We start from the raw sequence: 6,409 nt of genomic DNA on the forward strand, positions 1-6,409 counted from the left end.
AACAGCTGTGCCGATCCCGGCTGTGGATGAGCCCCGCGTGGCTTTGAGTTGTTCAGATCTGGGGCATGTTTAATTATTTCCCCTCCTGAGGTTACACGACTGATCAAAGCTTGAACCCCCTTCCACCTTATTACTTCTCCACGTCATGCTGTGGAGAAATCCCTGCAGTTGACTTTACACATATCACATTAACCACACATCATACATTAATAAAGCTTCCTAGCACATTTTGCTATTACAAGTGCTTGAAGGAAACCTGTGTATATTGTACACCCATTTGTATGATGCTTAAGGGGTGTGCAGTATAATAGGCTCTTTGTTGTTCCTGTAATAAATAATCCATTAGAAGCATGAAATGGTTATCCTGCTAAGGTGAACTGCAGGATAAAGAAGCATAATACAAATGTTGTTAAGTGTCATGTATGCTTCCAGTCTGATTTAATATCCATCAGTGCAGAAATTTCCATATGAAAAAAACGCGTGGTATCTCCTCTTTTCAATGCAGTTATTCTTGATTTCCTTCCTACAAAATGAAAAATATATGAGGATAGCAAGCACTGGGTAAGCTGCGGTTTAAATCTTTACAAATAGTAGAGATTGCAAAAGGGAAATGTACGATGTAGAAATGTTGGCAATGCCCATTTCTCTGCAATGTAATGATAGTATCATAGGTCAGCAGATTGTGGTCCACAGATAACGGTGTGTGTTATTCCACAGGAAGTGAGGAAATGGAAAAGAACTGGTGGAAGTGCCATTTTTCTTAATCCCCCTCACTGCATCCTTGGCACCGCCACACCCGCCTCCATCCTCACATTCCCACCAAGTCCCCCTTCGGCGCCGTCCCTCTTACACTTCTCTCACCTCCTCCTAGGCTTCATTAGCTCTGATTGATCCTCTTGTCAGAGCTTATGGCACAACGATGAAGTGCATTGTTACCATCAACCCAGAACACAGTGGGAATGAAAAATCAGAGGCCAGCCGGGAAAAAAATATAGTAGGAGGGCATAATACAGAGCACTGAATAGTTTCCCACATGTGGGACTAATAAAGGTTATCTTATCTTAGCAGGATTTCTGAAGTTTGAAGCTGCTATGATTTTTACTGCTATAGTCTCATACACTGTATGGCCAAATGGAAATTACACCTCCAGGAGCTGCTCGGCCATGGAAACCCATGATATGAAGCTCCCATAGTACAGGTTTCATGCTAATGTTAATGCCAGAGGAGGTTTCAGCTGTTTCAGCAACTTTCAGCGATGTGTCTAACCACTCTGCAACCCCACATGACTGAGTTTCTGCGGTTCGTAAACAGTTCCATTCTGCAATAATACTGCTTACAGTTGATGCTGGTATTCTATTATAGTACCAATTCAGTGAGCTCTTTAGAACAATCCACACAATGTCACAAATGTCTGAAAAGACAAAGTGAACGGCAGGGCAATGGGACTGGGAACACCTGAATTCAAAGACTAACATGACCTTATACTTCCATCTATGTTATATATCTATACTTGAAACAAGTGTTTTTTGTTTGTTTGTTTTTTTAATTTTGCACTACAAAACCTAGGGGCAAAGCTGTAGGTTGGAATTTCATATTATGACAAACCAGTCACTGCATGGAGAAGAAAGATATGCTTGGTATCAGTAATGTGTAAATTATCAAACAATTTGTCCTACTTACTCAACATTGTCTAGTTCTCTAGCTCACATCATTTTATAAAGAAATATTTAGGTGCAGTAACTGTCAGTGAATTGTTTTTAGTTATATACAATTTTTAAAGGCAAGCAAACTTTTGGTATTAAATCATTTAGTATTAAATTGTAAATAATATAAATGTGAAGCTTAAGTCAGCCCACTGCTCTTGTTTTATGTGTGAACAAAGCTTGGACTGCTTCCTAAAGGCGCATTGATCCTATTATTTTTATTGGCAACATAATAGCAGTCAGTGACTTTTTAGAATTACAACCACAATTCCAAAAAGAGTTGGGGTGCAGTGGAAAATGAAAATAAAAACAAAGTGTAATGATCTGAAAACCTTACATATTTTATCCTTAACGGAACATAGACAACATATCAAATGCTTGAACTAAGAAAATGAACCATTTTAAGGAAAAAAATGGGTCATGTTGTATTGAATTGTAGTGTTGCTCTCATTTCAAGGCCATCTTGATGGGCATATGCTATGCTATAACATATATGTGCCTTTCTGCACTGTTGCAGCCTTTCCTGATGTTCAAGCTGCCAATTCCATGCAAGCTAATTCTCCTTTCTACCACCAGAGATGCAGGCTTTTGAAGTGAGTGCTGGTCCCACTCCTCTTTATTCTGGAGGACACAATGTCCATGTTTTCCAGAAAAGAATTTCAAATTTCAACCTGTTCAACCACAGAGCAGTTTTCCACTAATTCCATTTTAAATTAGTTTTGGCCCAGAGAGGGTGATGGCATTCATATGTTCACATATGGCTTCTTCTTTACATGACAGAACTGTACCCTGAATTTTGTGGATGGTACCCTGAACTATGTTCACAGACACTGATTTCTGGAACTGTTCCTGAGCCCATGCAGTGATTTCCATGCCTGAATTTAATGCTGTGTCGTCCGAGGACCCGAAGATCACGGGCATCCACTGTTGATTTTCAGCCTTGTTGCTTGCCCACAGTTTTCTCCAGATTCTGTGTACTATGAGATTTTCACTGTATTTGCAGTTTTAAATTAAAGAACATGACAAATTTTTTTTTTGTGGCTTTGTACATCTTTGCCCATCTTTCCTTTTGACAAACTCTGGCTCTCTAAGATTTTTTATACCCAGTTAACCTAATTATTTGTCAAATGTTGCCCCACTTGTTTCTTTTTACAGCCTTTTTGTCTCCCCCGTTCCATTTTTTTTTAGATGTGTTGTTGCCATTAAACTCAAATTAAGCTAGTATTTTCCATAAAAGTCACAGTTTTAACATGTCATGTGCTTCTATGTTCTGCTGAAAAAACAAGATATATGGGTTTATGGGATTTGTAAATCCCTGCAGTCTGTTATTTATATTTTACATTTTACATTTTAAAATTGGAGTTGTGCTGTAATATTTCACTATAGAAGCAAACTGCTGTAATTGTATCACAATGTATCAACACCGTTAGAACATCTTTAAATGTAGTCTTTTGCATCCATGACTGTTCAAATCATAAATCCTGTTTTGTTGTTTTACACTTTTAACTGGGTGAAGAGAAAGTGAATGATCCTTTTATAGACACCACTGCACTGCCCTGACACAGTGACACTATGTGGTGATAATGGGTATAGCAGGCAATAATTCCTATATTGCTCTTCTGTAAGAAGTTTAGCATTTGCAAACAGAAAGATCCTTAAAGCCAGACTACTATGGCCTCTGAACTGGAATATTAGAATCTAAGTTTTGGGGAAATATTTGTTGTCATAAAAGCTTTTCACATTTAGTCTCCGATTGAAGAGGCTAAATAGATTGCATTTTAGTATCTGTTTCTGTCTGCGCTACATGCATGGACTGACATAACAAAACTATTTAAAGAGTTTTTGTTGGCTTGCTTCCTTCCACAATCTTCCATTATCTTATGCAACACTTGTTTGTTAGTGTATTCTCACGCTAAAGAGAAATCTTATACATTTCTTGGGATCTCTCTTGATTTCTTGATATGTCACATTGACAGACTGAAACACCACAAACAGCATTTTTCATTATGATGAAAATAAAACCAAATGGGGTTTTTTTTAGGAGTGTTTATAGTTTATATTTAGAGTTTTCAGTTGAATTCAGAGCAAGTATGGTTATTACCGGAAGAGTCCTAGCTCAAGACCTGAAGAACAGGACACCGAGTACTGCAGTGGTGTAAACTTTTGCTGTTTTGAACATTTAGAATTTGTAGTATAGAGCAAGGAAATCATTCAGGCAAGTGGACAACTAGTAAGGATGAACTGAACATTGTCTCTTCAAAAACAATATTCGGTTCTTGTTCTCAGTAGGCCTCACTAATCCTATTGCTAAGAAATGTGTACGAAATCGAAGCTCGTGTCTTAGGTATGGCATTATTTGATCTGTTCACAGGGATCGGATAGCATACGCAGTTTTTCCCTCGACTTCCTTTTCTCATATGTTCTTGCCTTACTGTTTCCCTCCCACAATTCAAAGGACTTCAGCTTGCATTAGTAGATGAAAACAATTAACTCAGTGAAGAGGAAATAAAATACAAAACCCCTTTTTTTATAAGCTTAAATCACTTCTCTCATTCAAAGTTGTTTTTTTTTCTCACCTCACCACTCTGCAATCGCACAAAGGCTTGCGAGGAATAAAAACAAATAAAATACTGTATAATGTGAAATGACACCAAAATGCTAAAATATCACCCCACTGAAAAATAAAACTGTACAACTGTTCATTGGCCTTGATTTCTTTTTGTATTCCAAAGGGTGATATGAGACCAATAAAAAGAAAGACTCCTGTGTTATGAAGGCCACTTTCTGCTGTGCAGTGGTGGTACAGCATTGCTAGAGGAGAAGGTGTCTCTAAACCTGCATAATAAATGTTTCACTTATATATTTCATATCATGCCACCAAAAGGCACCAGAGATTTGAAATTCTCTAAATCCTTGTACCACCAGAGATGTAAGAACAAAAAGTGACAGTTTTTTCCCTATAGGCTTTTTTTTTTTTTTTTTTAGCACAGCACCCATTAGAGGAGCAGGAGGTCAACACTTTTTGACAATGATGGCCTTGGACTGACACATAACATAACTTTAGGGGGAAACCAGCTGAAATAGTTAGATGGACTTTAACTTTTTTATAGGAAGCTTTGTAACTTCATCTTTATCATCTAAATAATAAAGAAATAAAGTCAGATCTCCATCCACACTACTGCGCAAAACTCTTTTCTTTATATGTTTAAATACAGTATAAATGTTTTGCCGTACTGAGCAGCATGGTGTTTCTGTGGTACCACTGTTGCCTCTCAGTACAAACATCCTGGATTCAAATCCAGTCTGCAAAGCTTGTCTCCAGATACTCCAGATTCCTACCTACAGTCTAAAGACATGCGTGGGGTTCATTATCATAAATTTATAGCCAATCCTAACTCCACACTGTCGGTGTGAAAGTGAATGGTTGTCTGGCTCTATGTGCTGACTCTGCAACAAACAGATCAAATCAAAGACACAAACTGAATGACTTCAAACCTTTTGTTCCAAAAGTGATCCAGAAACAAGCACTGGTCAGCTAAATGTTTTAGTTAAGCTGGACAGGAACTGGCATTGTTTTCTTTTACTGTGAGACAAATAGCCACAAAGCTGACCAGTAACTAGAGCACTGTGATAATTTTGTGCCATTCAAAAGAAAGAAGAAGAAAATAACAAAATCAGCCGACATGGCAAAGTTTGAGTTTGTCACTTGAGACTGCAGCAGAGACTAAATTTGTGTATGAACTTTTGGCTCAAATGTAAAGCATAATATCTTTAAGCATTTTAATGCATGCTGGTACAGTGATGTAGCATGTACCCCATAATTAGTTGTAAAAGTAGAAAAAAGACCCTGCAGTACTTGCAGAATGAGGGCAAATCATCCCTTTGCATTTAGAATGATGAAATCATTTGATTCCTGACTGACCGCTGACCTTGCAGCATTTGCACCACACCTAATGGTGCAGTGCAATGCACGTGTTGCACTTATTGCTGTATTCCACCACAATGGAACGGTTTACCACAACAGTAAAGAGGGGAAAGTGTTTTTTGCTTAGAGAATGATAACTCAGAATTGTGAACAGTGTGAGTGCAGATGTTTTATTGACAGTGCTAGCACTACGCATGCAGTGTGCATTTCATATTTTTGTAGCGGTCATTTTTGGTAAAGTGCATGAGTTAATTGTGAAATATACACGCTACTTGTTAAATGGACAACATACCTGTTAAAAAACTTCAGACACAGAAAATGGTCTCACTGTCCAAAAAAAAAGAAAAGAAAAGAAAAGTTTTCCTCCCAAACTGTCAATAATATTATGTGTGTATAGAGTTTACAGTAAATAATGCAACACAGTCTGTTTCGTCATCAGCATCCAGAACACGAAACGTGTGGTGTCAACACCACACAATATCGAAATGTGAGGGCAACTGCACGAAAGCCACAAAAAAGAACCAACAAACTGTGAATTCAGAGGAACTCTGACAACACAATAGGCACAAAGTGTGATGCACAGAGGTCAGGGTGGCTCTAGGTGCCAAGCATGTATGAAATAAACCGTATTTCTTCTAACTTGGGAAGCATGTGCATGGGTGTGTGTCTTAGGATGCTTGGTCATGTGTATGTTTTGAGTCAGAAGTGGGGATGGGGGTGGGGACACTTGATGTGTCTGTGGGCGTAAACATCACCTGGGTGATTCCAGCACATTGAGACA

Source organism: Astatotilapia calliptera, chromosome 14 (genome assembly GCF_964374335.1).
Source record: "Astatotilapia calliptera chromosome 14, fAstCal68.1, whole genome shotgun sequence".
In the NCBI taxonomy this organism is placed as follows: Eukaryota; Metazoa; Chordata; class Actinopteri; order Cichliformes; family Cichlidae; genus Astatotilapia; species Astatotilapia calliptera.